We start from the raw sequence: 17,167 nt of genomic DNA, 5'->3' as shown, positions 1-17,167 counted from the left end.
TGGAGTATATAGCCTTGCCTCCGGTAAATCTCCTTGGCTCTGCCGGAGGTCGACGTCATATTTCCGTGAGTACTCGTGGGACCAAGAAGCGGAACCTCTCTCTTTACTTTCTAATAATTCAAAGGGTGGCACCCTTCAAAAAACTGCGTCCAAGATTGCCAAGAAACGCAAGCGGTATACTCCAGTTCCAGTGGATTATGTAAGTGACGAACGTCTTCCTCGATTCCTGGTTGCTTCCAGGGTCGATGGTAAGAGTTTTCTTGATGAATGTCCTTTCATGATCAGCAATTCCATCGAAGAAATTGTTGCTGGTGAAGTCGACGAGATGCGCAAGCTCCGCGATGGATCCGTACTTATTAAGACATCTACGGCTGAACAGTCCAGACGGCTACTTAAAGCCAAGTTATTCGGAAAGGTAGAGGTGAAAATCGAGAAGCACCAAACCCTTAACTCCTGCAAGGGAGTAATATTCCACAGGGATTTGGTTAAGTCTTCCGATGATACAATGATCCGGTACCTAGCACGTCGGGGCGTAACCGACGTGAAGAGGTTGAAGAGGCGTGTGGGTGATAAGCTACTCGATACGGGTGCTTTCATCCTTACCTTCGACGCTGAGACCATACCTGAACGAATAAACGTAGCAATGTATCGTCTGACTGTTCGTCCGTACATTCCGGCACCAATGAGGTGTTATAACTGTCAAAAGTTTGGCCACACCTCATTGCGATGTACAGGTTCGACGACCTGCAAAATGTGTGGGAAGTGCGAGCATGCTGGGGTTGAATGCACACCACCACCTGTGTGCGTCAACTGCCCGGGTACGCATGCTCCAATCTCCAAGGAGTGCCCCACATTCAAGCGGGAGAAGAAGATCCAGGAGATAAAAACGCTGGATAAGCTATCTTATCCAGACGCCCGGAGGAAGTTCAAATCCATGGCTGCTCCGGAATTTCCATCTCCTTTGCCGAAAAGGTCGCAAACGTGCGGATCACTCCACAGAGTTTTGTACAGAACACCAGTACCGAAAATGCATCAAAAAGTCAAAGCCAGCAACAAAATTCAATAAGTAAAGAAACTGGAGTTTCAACGAGCGAAGCACCGAAAAGAGCGTTACTGTCGACGTTGCCTGGGAAGGGCCCTTCCCAGGAACGTTCGGCTGGGAAGTCCTCCCCCAACAGGGCGGGGGGAAAGACTTCCCCAAATAGGGCTGGAAAGTCCAGCCCTCCTTCCAATGCCCAGATCATAAAGGAGGAGAAGGTGAAACCACAGAGCTCCCTCAAAAAAGTGGAGAAGAAGCCTTCTCCAACTCAATCGGGGTCCACAGGATCACCGAAGAAATCCGGCAAGCCATCTGCCGGCTCTCCTCCCAAAAAGAGAGAAACGGTGGGCAAGAGCGAGAGGCCCCGACGCCCTCTTGTTCGATCACTTTCTGGAGAACCTAGTTCTCCCAGGAAGAAGGCCCACTGTCCCAGACCAATGAGATCACCGTCCGCGGAGGGTCCAGTCACTGCGCCTCCTTCTTCTGAGGAGACAATGGAGACTGAACCACTCATTGTCGTGGATGGTGACGACAATACCGACAACAACGGCGGAAAATGGCAGGTAGTAGACAAAAAGAGGGGCAAGCAATTGTCCTAATTTCGCAACACTACCAATCCACACAATGGCACTATTGCAGTGGAACTGCAGTAGTTACCACTGTCGCCTAGCTGAGTTACGTCAACTGATATCCGTCTATGCGGCCTCCATAGTCTGTCTACAGGAATCTCGTTTGAGACCTGGACACGACACGACTATGAGAGGATATCGTCTTTATTCCAAAGACAGACTAGCTGTGGATGGCGCGGCAACTGGGGGCGTTTGTACCCTAGTTCGCTCCGACATCTTCAGCGAAGAAGTACCGCTCCGTACTCAGCTAGATGCAGTTGCAGTTCGCACTCCGTTGCCAATAATGACAACGGTTTGCAACGTGTACTTTCCACCGGATTATAACCTTGATATGCATGCACTACAAGATTTGATCACTCAGTTGCCTCCTCCTTTCCTCATGCTGGGGGATGTGAACGCCCGTAACACACTATGGGGTTCTCCGTCTTCCTGTTCTAGGGGAAGGAAGCTCGAGCGAATGATCAACCTATTTGATCTTTGTGTGCTCAATACAGGGGAACCGACACATTTCAGTAGCGCGCATGGCACATTCTCACACCTGGATGTCACTTTGTGTAGCCGTGCGCTGGTTCCCCTGCTACGGTGGCAAGTTCACGACGACCTCTGTGATAGTGACCACTTCCCGATAATTCTATCTCTCTTGAATCAAAGACAGTCCGAAGTACCCAAACGCTGGTTACTTCGGCGGGCAAATTGGCCAGAATTTACAAAACGCGCAGTGATGGCTGATGATATGCTGGAGTCTGTTGACGACCACGTCTCTTCCATTACTACTGGAATTTTGGCTGCTGCAGAGGAAACAATACCTTCCTCGTCCGGTATTCGTCGCCGGAAACAGGTCCCATGGTGGACGGACGAAATTGCAGCAGCCATACGTGATCGCCGACGGGCTTTTAAGCATTATCGTCGGAATCCTACGATGGCCAATCATATCGCATTTAAGCGTCTGCGCGCGAAGGCCCGTTTTTTGATTCGAGAAAGTAAGAAAGCTACGTGGGAAAAGTATGTGTCATCCATCACGGCACATACTCCGTCATCACAAGTGTGGACTAAACTCCGCCGTATTGTCGGAGTACAGAATGTGCCCTCAGTACCCGGAATCTCCGTTAATGGAGATATAGTTACGATTCCTTCAGTCATTGCAGACCACATCGCGTCACATTTCTCAGATACGTCCAGCTCTAGGAGATACGACCCTGCATTTCTTCCAATTAAGCGCGAAGCAGAGGCCCACCATCTCTCTTTTGCCTCTAGTGCTTCGCATCCCTACAACGTGGCCTTCACGGAGTGGGAGTTGCGAAGTGCACTTGCGCTATGCAGAGATACGGCTCCTGGACCGGACAAAATCCATAATCAAATGCTTAAGCATTTGAGTGACAGATGTCTCAAGGATATCCTCACCCTATTCAACAGAATATGGAGTGAGGGAGTGTTTCCATCTCAATGGCGTGACGGAATTGTAATACCAATTCCCAAGCCAGGTAAAGATCCAAAACTTCTGGATAGTTATAGGCCAATATGCCTTACAAATGGCCTCTGTAAGCTATTTGAAAGGATGGTTAACCGGCGTCTTGTGTGGGCCATGGAAAAGGAGGGTCTCTTGTCTAACTACCAGTGTGGCTTTCGCTCTCATCGGTCTGCCACTGATCATCTGGTCAGACTGGAGAGCGCCATTCAGGAGGCCTTTCTCCGGAAGGAACACCTAGTCGCCGTGTTTTTTGACTTGGAAAAAGCTTATGATACTACCTGGCGATATGGGATTCTCTCCACTCTACACCAGTGGGGATTTCGGGGAAATTTGCCAACGTTTATTGAGAACTTCATGTCCCTCCGTCTCTGCCCCAGGGGCTCTGAACATTGGAGCGTGGGTTGGCGACCACTGGGCCCTCAGCTGAGTCCTGGCATTGCTTCCACTTACTTGTGCCTGGCTCCTCACTTTTATCTATCCTATCAGACCTCCCTTGGTCAACTCTTGTTCTTTTCCGACCCCGACGCTATTAGGTTTGCGAGGGCTAGGGAGTCTTTCATTTTCACGCCCTTCGTGGCCCTTGTCTTCCTTTGGCCGATAACTTCATTTTTCGAAGTGTCGGACCCCTTCCATTTTTCTCTCTGATTAGTGTTATATAGAGGATGGTTGCCTAGTTGTACTTCCTCTTAAAACAATAATCACCACCACCACTCCCTCCGTCTCTTTCGAGTCCGAGTAGGGAATGCATTTTCTCAATATTACGTTCAGGAAAATGGAGTACCTCAGGGATCGGTACTGAGTGTCACGCTGTTCGCATAGTTGCCGCTGCTGGGCCCGCAGTCGTTCCATCGCTGTATGTAGACGACTTAGCTCTACATTACAGCTCCGGAAGGGTGGCGTTTGCAGAGAGACAGCTACAGCAAGCTATTAACAGAGTCGACAGATGGGCCCTGCAACATGGTTTTCGATTTTCAGCAGCGAAAACCTCAGTTGTACACTTCTGTCGACGTCGGCCTGTGCATCCCGAACCAGAGCTCCGCTTGCGAAACAGTGTCTTACCAGTGGTTGACAGCTGCAAATTCCTGGGTCTCCATTTTGATAAGAGACTTACGTGGCAGCCCCACATCCGTCAGTTAAAGGTTGCCTGCATGAAGAGACTTAACATGCTTAAGTTTCTCAGCGGCACTTCGTGGGTGGCTGACCGTGCGGTACTGCTACGATTTTACACGGCTACGGTCCTCTCCCGAATTGACTATGGAAGTGCGGCTTATGGCTCAGCATCAAAATCTATGCTGAGCCTTTTAGACAGTATTCACCATAGTGGAGTAAGGCTGGCAACGGGTGCTTTCCGTACTAGCCACTAAAATTCCGCCCGGTATCCTTCCTCTATTGGATCTCCTTGATCCATATTAACTCCATACGATACACCCTTCTATCTTTAAGTCTTTCTTGTAATCAGCCCAAGTTTCTACAAGCCCAAGAATGTCTATTTCTTCCCTGTGGGTGGGGGCGGCAGAATAACACCCCTGCCTGTCGTAAGAGGCGACTAAAAGGGGCCCCAGGGGCTCTGAACTTTGAAGCGTGGGTTGGCGACCACGGGGCCCTCAGCTGAGTCCTGGCATTGCTTCCACTTACTTGTGCCAGGCTCCTCACATTCATCTATCCTATCCGACCTCTCTTGGTCAACTCTTGTTCTTTTCCGACCCCGACGCTATTAGGTTTGCGAGGGCTAGGGAGTCTTTCATTTTCACGCCCTTCGTGGCCCTTGTCTTCCTTTGGCCGATATCTTCAGTTTTCGAAGTGTCGGACCCCTTCCATATTTTCCCTCTGATTAGTGTTATATAGAGGATGGTTGCCTAGTTGTACTTCCTCTTAAAGCAATAATCACCACCATCAGCGGCACTTCGTGGGGGGCTGACCGTGCGGTACTGCTACGATTTTACACGGCGACGGTACTCTCCCGAATTGACTATGGAAGTGCGGCTTATGGCTCAGCATCAAAATCTACGCTGAGCCTTTTAGACAGTATTCACCATAGTGGAGTAAGCCTGGCAACGGATGCTTTCCGTACTAGCCCCATTCCCAGCCTGCTCGCTGAAGCGGGAGTTCCACCTTTACGGATAAGGAGGCAGCAGTTACTCCTAACGTACGCTGCCAAAATCCGTGAAATGCCGCTACATCCAAGCTATCAATGCATCTATCGCACCCAGTACCACCAGCGGTGCCAAGACCGGCCGAATGCCACACGGCCGGTTGGGTTTCGGATTGATAGCTTGTGTCATGATTTGAATATTGATATGGGTAGTTGTCTTGAACGAACTCTTAGCGAGGTACCTCCGTGGTTGGTTCCGCGACCGGATATACGTCTAGATCTGCTCCGTGGACCCAAGGTGAACACGGATTCCTCCGTTCATCGGAGGTATTTCCAGGACTTTGTTCACCAATATCCGGCCGCGAGACTTATCTTCACGGATGGTTCTAAAATCGGAGATAATGTTGGTTGCTCTTTTGTCATTGATGATATGAGTACGAAGGTCTCGCTCCCTAAAATATGTAGCGTGTATACTGCAGAGCTGTACGCCATCTTAGAGGCTCTGCAGTTTGCACTGCGTGACGAAAGAAGCCACTTTCTGTTGTGTACCGATTCGTTAAGCCCTCTGCAGTCTATTGAAACCTGTTTCTCGCAACACCCACTGGTGCAGCAGATACATGACCTTCTAGCCAGGTTAAGCGATGCTGGCACCAGAATTACTTTCGCGTGGCTTCCAAGCCATGTGGGGATTGCGGGAAACGAACTTGCGGATGAAGCAGCAAAGGAAGCTGCACTTTTACCTCCAAGACCCGTCAATGTACCTGCTAAGGATATTTGTTCTCAGCTACGTCGAACCATCTTGGCGTTCTGGGAATCGGAGTGGCTAGATATCCGAACTCCCAACAAGCTGAGAGCAATTAAGAAGACAACTACCGTGTGGCGGTCCTCTTTCCGACCTTCACGGAGAGAGGCCATAGTACTGTGCAGGCTGAGGATAGGTCATTTACGATCCACGCACTCTTATCTCCTAAAGAGGGAAGACCCCCCAGTGTGTTCTTGTGGTGCCGACTTCACCGTGGCCCACATCCTCACAGAGTGCGCCGATCTCTCTGGCCTAAGACGGAGCCTCGGCCTGCAGGAAACACTCGAACGCATACTAGCCGATGACGCGACTACTGCTGATCTCGTCATCCGCTTTATGTGCGACATTGGACTTATCAAGGGTATGTAAATTACAAGTGTACTGTTACTCAGGGAACGTACGTTCCCTTTTGATACGTTAGTAATCCTTTCGGCCTAGTTTTATAATTATTTTTTTGTTTTATTTTGTACTGCGTTTCCAAATTCCTTTGTTGAATAAATAATTTTGTTTTATATTTTAAATTTCTTTTCCACTTATTTGTACAGAGAGGATGATTACCTCGATGTACTTCCTCTTAAAACAAAAATCACCACCACCACCACCACCACCTTAGCCGAACCCTGGCATTGCTTCCACTTACTTGTGCCAGGCTCCTCACCTTCACCTATCCTATCCGACCTCCCTTGGTCAACGCTTGTTCTTTTCCGACCCAGACGCTATTAGGTTTGCGAGGGCTAGGGAGTCTTTCATTTTCACGCCCTTCGTGGCCCTTGTCTTCCTTTGGCCGACATCTTCATTTTTCGAAGTGTCGGACCCATTCCATATTTTCTCTCTGATTAGTGTTATATAGAGGATGGTTGCCCAGTTGTACTTCCTCTTAAAACAATAATCACCACCACCACCCTTTCCGACCCCGACGCTATTAGGTTTGCGAGGGCTAGGGAGTCCTTCATTTTCACGCCCTTCGTGGCCCTTGTCTTCCTTTGACGAATATCTTCATTTTTGCAAGTGTCGGATCCCTTCTATTTTTATCTCCGATTAGTGTTATATAGAGGATGGTTGATTGGTTGTACTTCCTCTTAAAACAATAATCACCACCACCATAGTGTTTTTGTTTGCTGTGTTGTTGATTCAATGTGGTTTTTTTGGCAACAATAGTGCTGGTGATTGTTGTCTGGATTATTCCCTTGGAAACCATGGTACTGTTGTTTGTTGCGTGGATGTTTCTGGGTAGACTGGTGGCTTCCATGGCACTGGTGTTTGTTGTCTGGATGATTCTGTGTAGTTTGGTGGCAACCATAGTGCTGGTGTTTGTTGTCTGCTTCATTCTGTGTAGTCTGGTGGCAACAATAGTGCTGGTGTTTGTTGTCTGGATGATTCTGTGTAGTTTGGTGGCAACAATAGTGCTGGTGCTTGTTGTCTGGATAATGCTGGGTAGTTTGGTGGCAACAATAGTGCTGGTGCTTGTTGTCTGGTTGATTCTGGGTAGTCTGGTGGCAACAATAGTGCTGGTGCTTGTTGTCTGGATAATGCTTGGTAGTCTGGTGGCAACCATAGTGCTGGTGTTTGTTGTCTGGATAATGCTGGGTAGTCTGGTGGCAGCTATATTGCTGGTGTTTGTTGTCTGCTTGATTCTGGGTAGTCTGGTGGCAACCATAGTGCTGGTGATTGTTGTCTAGTTGAATCTGGGTAGCCTGGTGGCAACAATAGTGCTGGTGCTTGTTGTCTGGATAATGCTGGGTAGTCTGGTGGCAGCTATATTGCTGGTGTTTGTTGCCTTGGTAATGCTGTGTACGCAACCATATTTCCGGTGTTTGTTGTCTCGTTGACGCCGGGTAGGCTCCTTCCCCCTGTAGGTGGGGGCGGTAGAATAACACCCGCGGAATACCTTGCCTGTCGTAAGAGGCGACTAAAAGGGGCCCTAGAGGCTCTGATCTTTGGAGCGAGAATTGGCAACCAAGGGGCCCTTAGCTGTGTCCTGGTATTGCTTCCACTTACTTGTGCCAGGCTCCTCACTTCAATTATCCATTCCGACATCCCTTGGTCAACTCTTGTTCTTTTCCGACCCCGACTCTATTAGGTTTGCGAGGGCTAGGGTGTGTTTCACCTTCACGCGTTTCGTAGCCCTTCTCTTCCTTTGGCCGATATCTTCATTTTTCGAGCTGTCGGATCCCTTCCATTTTTCCCTCTGATTAGTGTTATACAGAGGATGGTTGCCCAGTTGTACTTCCACTTAAAACAATAATAACCACCACAACGGGGCCCTCCTGTAATTATTTCACTTACTTGTGCAAGTCTCCTCAATTTCATCCCCCTGTGGGTTGGGTTTGGTAGAATAACACCCACGGTATCCCCTGCCTGTCGTAAGAGGCGACTAAAAGGGGCTCCAAGGGCTCTGAACTTAGGAGCGTGGGTTGGCGACCACGGGGCCCTGTCCCCAGGGGCTCTGAACTATGGAGCGTGGGTTGGCGACCACGGGGCCCTCAGCTGAGTCCTGGCATTGCTTCCACTTACTTGTGCCAGGCTCCTCACTTTCATCTATCCTATCCGACCTCTCTTGGTCAACCCTTGTTCTTTTCCGACCCCGACGCTATTAGGTTTGCGAGGGCTAGGGAGTCTTTCATTTTCACGCCCTTCGTGGCCCTTGTCTTTCTTTGACCGATATCTTCATTTTTCGAAGTGTCGGATCCCTTCCATTTTTCCCTCTGATTAGTGTTACATAGAGGATGGTTGCCTAGTTGTACTTCCTCTTAAAACAATAATCACCACCACCACCACCACGGGGCCCTCAGCTGAATTCTGGCACTGCTTCCACTTACTTGTGCCAGGCTCCTCACTTTTATCTATCCTATCCGACCTCCCTTGGTCAACTCTTTTCCTTTTCCGACCCAGACGCTATTAGGTTTGCGAGGGCTAAGAAGTCTTTAATTTTCACGCCCATCTTGGCCCTTGTCTTCTTTTGGCCGATATCTTCATTTTTGGAAGTGTCCGCCCCCTTCCATTTTTATCTCTGATTAGTGTTATATAGAGGATGGTTGCCTAGTTGTACTACCTCTGAAAACAATAATCACCACCACCTTCGTGGCCCTTGTCTTCTTTTGGCCGATACCTTCATTTTTCGAAGTGTCGGACCCCTTCCATATTTTCCCTCTGATTAGTGTTATATAGAGGATGGTTTCCTAGTTGTACTTCCTCTTAAAACAATAATCACCACCACTGTTCGGTTAAAAAATACAGAGAATGCTTTGGTTAATCAACTTCTCTGAGTCCCTGCTCATGAATGCAAAGTTGTACTACTTCTTAAATCAGTATTAGATGATATCTAAAAACACTTTCTATAAACAGAATGGTTTTGTGTCCCTGGAGTCAGTCAACGAAGGTAGTGGCGTGGTCGGAGATTGTACTGGTGAGCTGAAACAAAACATATGTTTAGGTCTTTTATTCTTGCTGTGTGCACAAATAATTCAGGAATATTTATCAAAGGAAAATATTTTGATAGCCGCAATAACTTTTCAGTTAATATTTAAAAGGCCGAAACTGATATAACACGCCAGTGTTTTTTCAATGTATAAACACAAATGATATCCTCCTGTGGGAGTGATCCCCCTGAGGGTGGGGGCGGTAGAATAAAAATCACGGTAAACCCTGCCTGCCGTAATAGGAGACTAAAAGGGGCCTCAGGGGGCAGTGAACTTTGGAGCGTGGTTTGGGGACCACGGGGCCCTCCCCCTGTGGATGGGAGCAGTAGAATAAAAGACACGGCATCACCTGCCTGTCGTAAGAGGCGACTAAAGGGGCCCTAGGGTCTGTGAACTTTGGAGCGTGGGTTGGCGACCACGGGGCCCTCAGCTGAGTCCTGGCATTGTTTCTACTTACTTGTGCCAGGCTCCTCACTTTCAGCTATCCTATCCGACCTCTCTTGGTCAACGCTTGTTCTTTTCCGACCCCGATGGTATTACGTACGAAGGCCTAGGGAGTCTTTCATTTTCACGCCCTTCGTGGCCATTGTCTTCCTTTGGCCGATATCATTTTTCGAAGTTTCGGACCCCTTCCATATCTTTCCTCTGATTAGTGTTATATAGAGGATGGTTGCCCAGTTGTACTTCCTCTTAAAACAATAATCACCACCACCACCTGAGTCCTGGCATTGCTTCCACTTTCTTGTGCCAGGCTCCTCACTTTTATCTATCCTATCCGACCTTCCTTGGTCAACTCTTGTTCTTTTCAGACCCCGACGCTATTAGGTTTGCGAGGGCTAGGGAGTCTTTCATTTTCACGCCCTTCGTGGCCCTTGTCTTTCTTTGGCCGACATCTTCATTTTTCGAAGTGTCGGACCGATTCCATATTTTCTCTCTGATTAGTGTTATATAGAGGATGGTTGCCCAGTTGTACTTCCTCTTAAAACAATAATCACCACCACCACCCTTTCCGACCCCGACGCTATTAGGTTTGCGAGGGCTAGGGAGTCCTTCATTTTCACGCCCTTCGTGGCCCTTGTCTTCCTTTGACGAATATCTTCATTTTTCGAAGTGTCGGATCCCTTCCATTTTTTCCCTCTGATTAGTGCCCCAGGGGCTCTGAACTTTGGATCGTGGGTTGGCGACCACGGGGCCCTCAGCTGAGTCCTGGCATTGCTTCCACTTATTTGTGCCTGGCTCCTCACTTTCATCTATCCAATCCGACCTCACTTGGTCAACACTTGTTCTTTTCCGGCCCCGACGCTATTAGGTTTGCGAGGGCTAGGGAGTCTTTCCTTTTCACGCCCTTCGTGGGCCTTGTCTTCCTTTGGCCGATATCTTCATTTTTCGAAGTGTCGGATCCCTCCCAGTTTTTCCCTCTTATTAGTGTTATATAGAGGATGGTTGCCTAGTTGTACTTCCTCTTGAAACAATAATCACCACCACCATAGTGCTTTTGTTTGCTGTGTTGTTGATTCAAGTTGGTAGTTTTTGCAACAATAGTGCTGGTGATTGTTGTCTGGATTATTCCCTTGGAAACCATGGTACTGTTGTTTGTTGTGTGAATGTTTCTGGTTAGACTCGTGGCTTCCATGGCACTGGTGTTTGTTGTCTGGATGATTCTGTGTAGTTTGGTGGCAACCATAGTGCTCGTGTTTGTTGTCTGCTTCATTCTGTGTAGTCTGGTGGCAACAATTGTGCTGGTGTTTGTTGTCTGGATGATTCTGTGTAGTTTGGTGGCAACAATAGTGCTGGTGCTTGTTGTCTGGATAATGCTTGGTAGTCTGGTGGCAACCATAGTGCTGGTGTTTGTTGTCTGAATAATGCTGGGTAGTCTGGTGGCAACCATAGTGCTGGTGCTTGTTGTCTGGATAATGCTGGGTAGTCTGGTGGCAGCTATATTGCTGGTGTTTGTTGCCTTGGTAATGCTGTGTACGCAACCATATTTCCGGTGTTTGTTGTCTCGTTGACGCCGGGTAGGCTCCTTCCCCCTTTAGGTGGGGGCGGTAGAATAACACCCACGGAATACCTTGCCTGTCGGAAGAGGCGACTAAAAGGGGCCCTAGGGGCTCTGATCTTTGGAGCGAGAATTGGCAACCAAGGGGCCCTTAGCTGAGTCCTGGTATTGCTTCCACTTACTTGTGCCAGGCTCCTCACTTCAATTATCCATTCCGACATCCCTTGGTCAACTCTTGTTCTTTTCCGACCCCGACTCTATTAGGTTTGTGAGGGCTAGGGTGTGTTTCACCTTCACGCGTTTCGTAGCCCTTCTCTTCCTTTGGCCGATATCTTCATTTTTCGAGCTGTCGGATCCCTTCCATTTTTCCCTCTGATTAGTGTTATACAGAGGATGGTTGCCCAGTTGTACTTCCTCTTAAAACAATAATAACCACCACAACGGGGCCCTCCTGTAATTATTTCACTTACTTGTGCAAGTCTCCTCAATTTCATCCCCCTGTGGGTGGGGTTTGGTAGAATAACACCCTCGGTATCCCCTGCCTGTCGTAAGAGGCGACTAAAAGGGGCTCCAAGGGCTCTGAACTTAGGAGCGTGGGTTGGCGACCACGGGGCCCTCAGCTGAATTCTGGCACTGCTTCCACTTACTTGTGCCAGGCTCCTCACTTTTATCTATCCTATCCGACCTCCCTTGGTCAACTCTTTTCCTTTTCCGACCCAGACGCTATTAGGTTTGCGAGGGCTAAGAAGTCTTTAACATTCACGCCCATCGTGGCCCTTGTCTTCTTTTGGCCGATACCTTCATTTTTGGAAGTGTCCGCCCCCTTCCATTTTTATCTCTGATTAGTGTTATATAGAGGATGGTTGCCTAGTGTACTTCCTCTGAAAACAATAATCACCACCACCTTCGTGGCCCTTGTCTTCTTTTGGCCGATACCTTCATTTTTCGAAGTGTCGGACCCCTTCCATATTTTCCCTCTGATTAGTGTTATATAGAGGATGGTTGCCTAGTTGTACTTCCTCTTAAAACAATAATCACCACCACTGTTCGGTTAAAAAATACAGAGAATGCTTTGGTTAATCAACTTCTCTGAGTCCCTGCTCATGAATGCAAAGTTGTACTACTTCTTAAATCAATATTAGATGATATCTAAAAACACTTTCTATAAACAGAATGGTTTTGTGTCCATGGTGTCAGTCAACGAAGGTAGCGGCGTGGTCGGAGATTGTACTGGTGAGCTGAAACAAAACATAAGTTTAGGTCCTTTATTGTTGCTGTGTGCTCAAATAATTCAGGAATATTTATCAAAGGAAAATATTTTGATAGCCGCAATAACTTTTCAGTTAATATTTAAAAGGCCGAAACTGATATAACACGCCAGTGTTTTTTCAATATATAAACACAAATGATATCCTCCTGTGGGAGTGTTCCCCCTGAGGGTGGGGGCGGTAGAATAAAAATCACGGTAAACCCTGCCTGCCGTAATAGGAGACTAAAAGGGGCCTCAGGGGGCAGTGAACTTAGGAGCGTGGTTTGGGGACCACGGGGCCCTCCTCCTGTGGATGGGAGCAATAGAATAAAAGACACGGCATCACCTGCCTGTCGTAAGAGGCGACTAAAGGGGCCCTAGGGTCTGTGAACTTTGGAGCGTGGGTTGGCGACCACGGGGCCCTCAGCTGAGTCCTGGCATTGTTTCTACTTACTTGTGCCAGGCTCCTCACTTTCAGCTATCCTATCCGACCTCTCTTGGTCAACTCTTGTTATTTTCCGACCCCGATGGTATTACGTACGAAGGCCTAGGGAGTCTTTCATTTTCACGCCTTTCGTGGCCATTGTCTTCCTTTGGCCGATATCATTTTTCGAAGTGTCGGACCCCTTCCATATTTTTCCTCTGATTAGTGTTATATAGAGGATGGTTGCCCAGATGTACCTCCTCTTAAAACAATAATCACCACCACCACCTGAGTCCTGGCATTGCTTCCACTTTCTTGTGCCAGGCACCTCACTTTTATCTATCCTATCCGACCTTCCTTGGTCAACTCTTGTTCTTTTCAGACCCCGACGCTATTAGGTTTGCGAGGGCTAGGGAGTCTTTCATTTTCACGCCCTTCGTGGCCCTTGTCTTTCTTTGGCCGATATCTTCATTTTTCGAAGTGTCGGATCCCTTCCATTTTTTCCCTCTGATTAGTGCCCCAGGGGCTCTGAACTTTGGAGCGTGGGTTGGCGACCACGGGGCCCTCAGCTGAGTCCTGGCATTGCTTCCACTTATTTGTGCCAGGCTCCTCACTTTCATCTATCCAATCCGACCTCACTTGGTCAACACTTGTCCTTTTCCGGCCCCGACGCTATTAGGTTTGCGAGGGCTAGGGATTCTTTCCTTTTCACGCCCTTCGTGGGCCTTGTCTTCCTTTGGCCGATATCTTCATTTTTCGAAGTGTCGGACCCCTTCCATATTTTTCCTCTGATTAGTGTTATATAGAGGATGGTTGCCCAGATGTACCTCCTCTTAAAACAATAATCACCACCACCACCTGAGTCCTGGCATTGCTTCCACTTTCTTGTGCCAGGCACCTCACTTTTATCTATCCTATCCGACCTTCCTTGGTCAACTCTTGTTCTTTTCAGACCCCGACGCTATTAGGTTTGCGAGGGCTAGGGAGTCTTTCATTTTCACGCCCTTCGTGGCCCTTGTCTTTCTTTGGCCGATATCTTCATTTTTCGAAGTGTCGGATCCCTTCCATTTTTTCCCTCTGATTAGTGCCCCAGGGGCTCTGAACTTTGGAGCGTGGGTTGGCGACCACGGGGCCCTCAGCTGAGTCCTGGCATTGCTTCCACTTATTTGTGCCAGGCTCCTCACTTTCATCTATCCAATCCGACCTCACTTGGTCAACACTTGTCCTTTTCCGGCCCCGACGCTATTAGGTTTGCGAGGGCTAGGGAGTCTTTCATTTTCACGCCCTTCGTGGCCCTTGCCTTTCTTTGGCCGATACCTTCATTTTTCGAAGTGTCGGTCCCCTTCCATATTTTCCCTCTGATTAGTGTTAAATAGAGGATGGTTGCCTAGTTGTACTTCCTCTTAAAACAATAATCACCACCACCACCACCACCGCTTCCATGGCACTGGTGTTTGTTGTCTGGATGATTCTGTGTAGTTTGGTGGCAACCATAGTGCTGGTGTTTGTTGTCTGCTTCATTCTGTGTAGTCTGGTGGCAACAATAGTGCTGGTGTTTGTTGTCTGGATGATTCTGTGTAGTTTGGTGGCAACAATAGTGCTGGTGCTTGTTGTCTGGATAATGCTTGGTAGTCTGGTGGCAACCATAGTGCTGGTGTTTGTTGTCTGGATAATGCTGGGTAGTCTGGTGGCAGCTATATTGCTGGTGTTTGTTGTCTGCTTGATTCTGGGTAGTCTGGTGGCAACCATAGTGCTGGTGTTTGTTGTCTGGTTGAATCTGGGTAGCCTGGTGGCAACAATAGTGCTGGTGCTTGTTGTCTGGATAATGCTGGGTAGTCTGGTGGCAGCTATATTGCTGGTGTTTGTTGCCTTGGTAATGCTGTGTACGCAACCATATTTCCGGTGTTTGTTGTCTCGTTGACGCCGGGTAGGCTCCTTCCCCCTTTAGGTGGGGGCGGTAGAATAACACCCACGGAATACCTTGCCTATCGGAAGAGGCGACTAAAAGGGGCCCTAGGGGCTCTGATCTTTGGAGCGAGAATTGGCAACCAAGGGGCCCTTAGCTGAGTCCTGGTATTGCTTCCACTTACTTGTGCCAGGCTCCTCACTTCAATTATCCATTCCGACATCCCTTGGTCAACTCTTGTTCTTTTCCGACCCCGACTCTATTAGGTTTGCGAGGGCTAGGGTGTGTTTCACCTTCACGCGTTTCGTAGCCCTTCTCTTCCTTTGGCCGATATCTTCATTTTTCGAGCTGTCGGATCCCTTCCATTTTTCCCTCTGATTAATATTATACAGAGGATGGTTGCCCAGTTGTACTTCCCCTTAAAACAATAATAACCACCACAACGGGGCCCCTCCTGTAATTATTTCACTTACTTGTGCAAGTCTCCTCAATTTCATCCCCCTGTGGGTAGGGTTTGGTAGAATAACACCCACGGTATCCCCTGCCTGTCGTAAGAGGCGACTAAAAGGGGCTCCAAGGGCTCTAATCTTTGGAGCGTGGGTTGGCGACCACGGGGCCTTCAGCTGAGTCCTGGCATTGCTTCCACTTACTTGTGCCAGGCTCCTCTCTTTCATCTATCCTATCCGACCTCCCTTGGTCAACTCTTGTTCTTTTCCGACCCCGACGCTATTAGGTTTGCGAGGGCTAGGGAGTCTTTCATTTTCACGCCCTTCATGGCTCTTGTCTTTCTTTGACCGATATCTTCATATTTCGAAGTGTCGGATCCCTTCTATATTTCCCTCTGATTAGTGTTTAATAGAGGACGGTTGCCTATTTGTACTTCCTCTTAAAACAACAATCACCAACACCACCACCCCAGGGGCTCTGAACTTTGGAGCGTGGTTTGGCGACTTCGAGGCCATTAGCTGAGTCCTGGCATTGCTTCCACTTACTTGTGCCAGGCTCCTCACTTTCATCTATCCTATCCGACCTACCTTGATCAACTCTTGTTCTTTTCCGACCCCGACGCTATTAGGTTTGCGAGTACTAGGGGGTCTCTTCATTTTCACGCCCTTCGTGGCGCTTGTCTTTCTTTGACCGATATCTGCATTTTTCGAAGTGTCGGATCCCTTCCATTTTTCACTCTGATTAATGTTAGATAGAGGATGGTTGCCTAGTTGTACTTCCTCTTATAACAATAATCACCAACACCACCACTCTGTGTAGTCTGGTGGCAGCTATATTGCTGGTGTTTGTTGCCTTGGTAATGCTGTTTACGCAACCATATATCCGGTGTTTCTTGTCTCTTTGACGCCGGGTAGGCTCCTTCCCGTGTAGGTGGGGGCGGTAGAATAACACCCACGGTATCCCCAGCCTGTCGTAAGAGGCGACTAAAACGGGCCTCAGGGGCTCTGAACTTTGGAGCGTGGGGTGGAGACCACGGGGCCCTCAGCTGAGTCCTAGCATTGCTTCCACTTACTTGTGCCAGGATCCTCACTTTCTTCTATCCTATCCGACCTCCCTTGGTCAACGCTTGTTCCTTTCCGACCCCGACGCTATTAGGTTTGCGAGGGCTAGGGAGTCTTTCATTTTCACGCCCTTCGTGGCCCTTATCTTCCTTTGGCCGATATCTTCATTTTTCGAAGTGTCGGATCCCTTCCATATTTCCTTCTGATTAGTGTTATACAGAGGATGGTTGCCTAGTTGTACTTCCTCTTAAAACAATAATCACCACCACCCACTAATCTGGATGATACAGGAAATTCTGGTTTCAACCATGGTGCTGGTGTCGGTGGTCTGGATGATGCTTGGTATCCTCGTGGCAACCACATTGGTGGTGTTTGTCGCCTGGATAATGCTTGGTAGTCTGGTGACAACCATAGTGCAGGTGTTTGTTGTCTGGTTGATTGTCTGTAGTCTTGTGGCAACGGTAATGCTGTTGTTTGTTGTCTGGATGATGCTGGTTACGCTCGTGGTAACCGTAGTGTCCCCCTGTGGGTGGGGGCGGTAGAATAACACCCACGGTATTCCCTGCCTGTCGTAAGAGGCGACTAAAAGGGGCCCCAGGGGCTCTGAACTTTGGAGCGTGGGTTGGCGACCACGG

The sequence above is a fragment of the Anabrus simplex genome, chromosome 1 (genome assembly GCF_040414725.1).
Source record: "Anabrus simplex isolate iqAnaSimp1 chromosome 1, ASM4041472v1, whole genome shotgun sequence".
NCBI classification, from domain to species: Eukaryota; Metazoa; Arthropoda; class Insecta; order Orthoptera; family Tettigoniidae; genus Anabrus; species Anabrus simplex.
The sequence above is the reverse complement of the archived record's forward strand: the minus strand, read 5'-3'. Positions refer to the sequence as shown.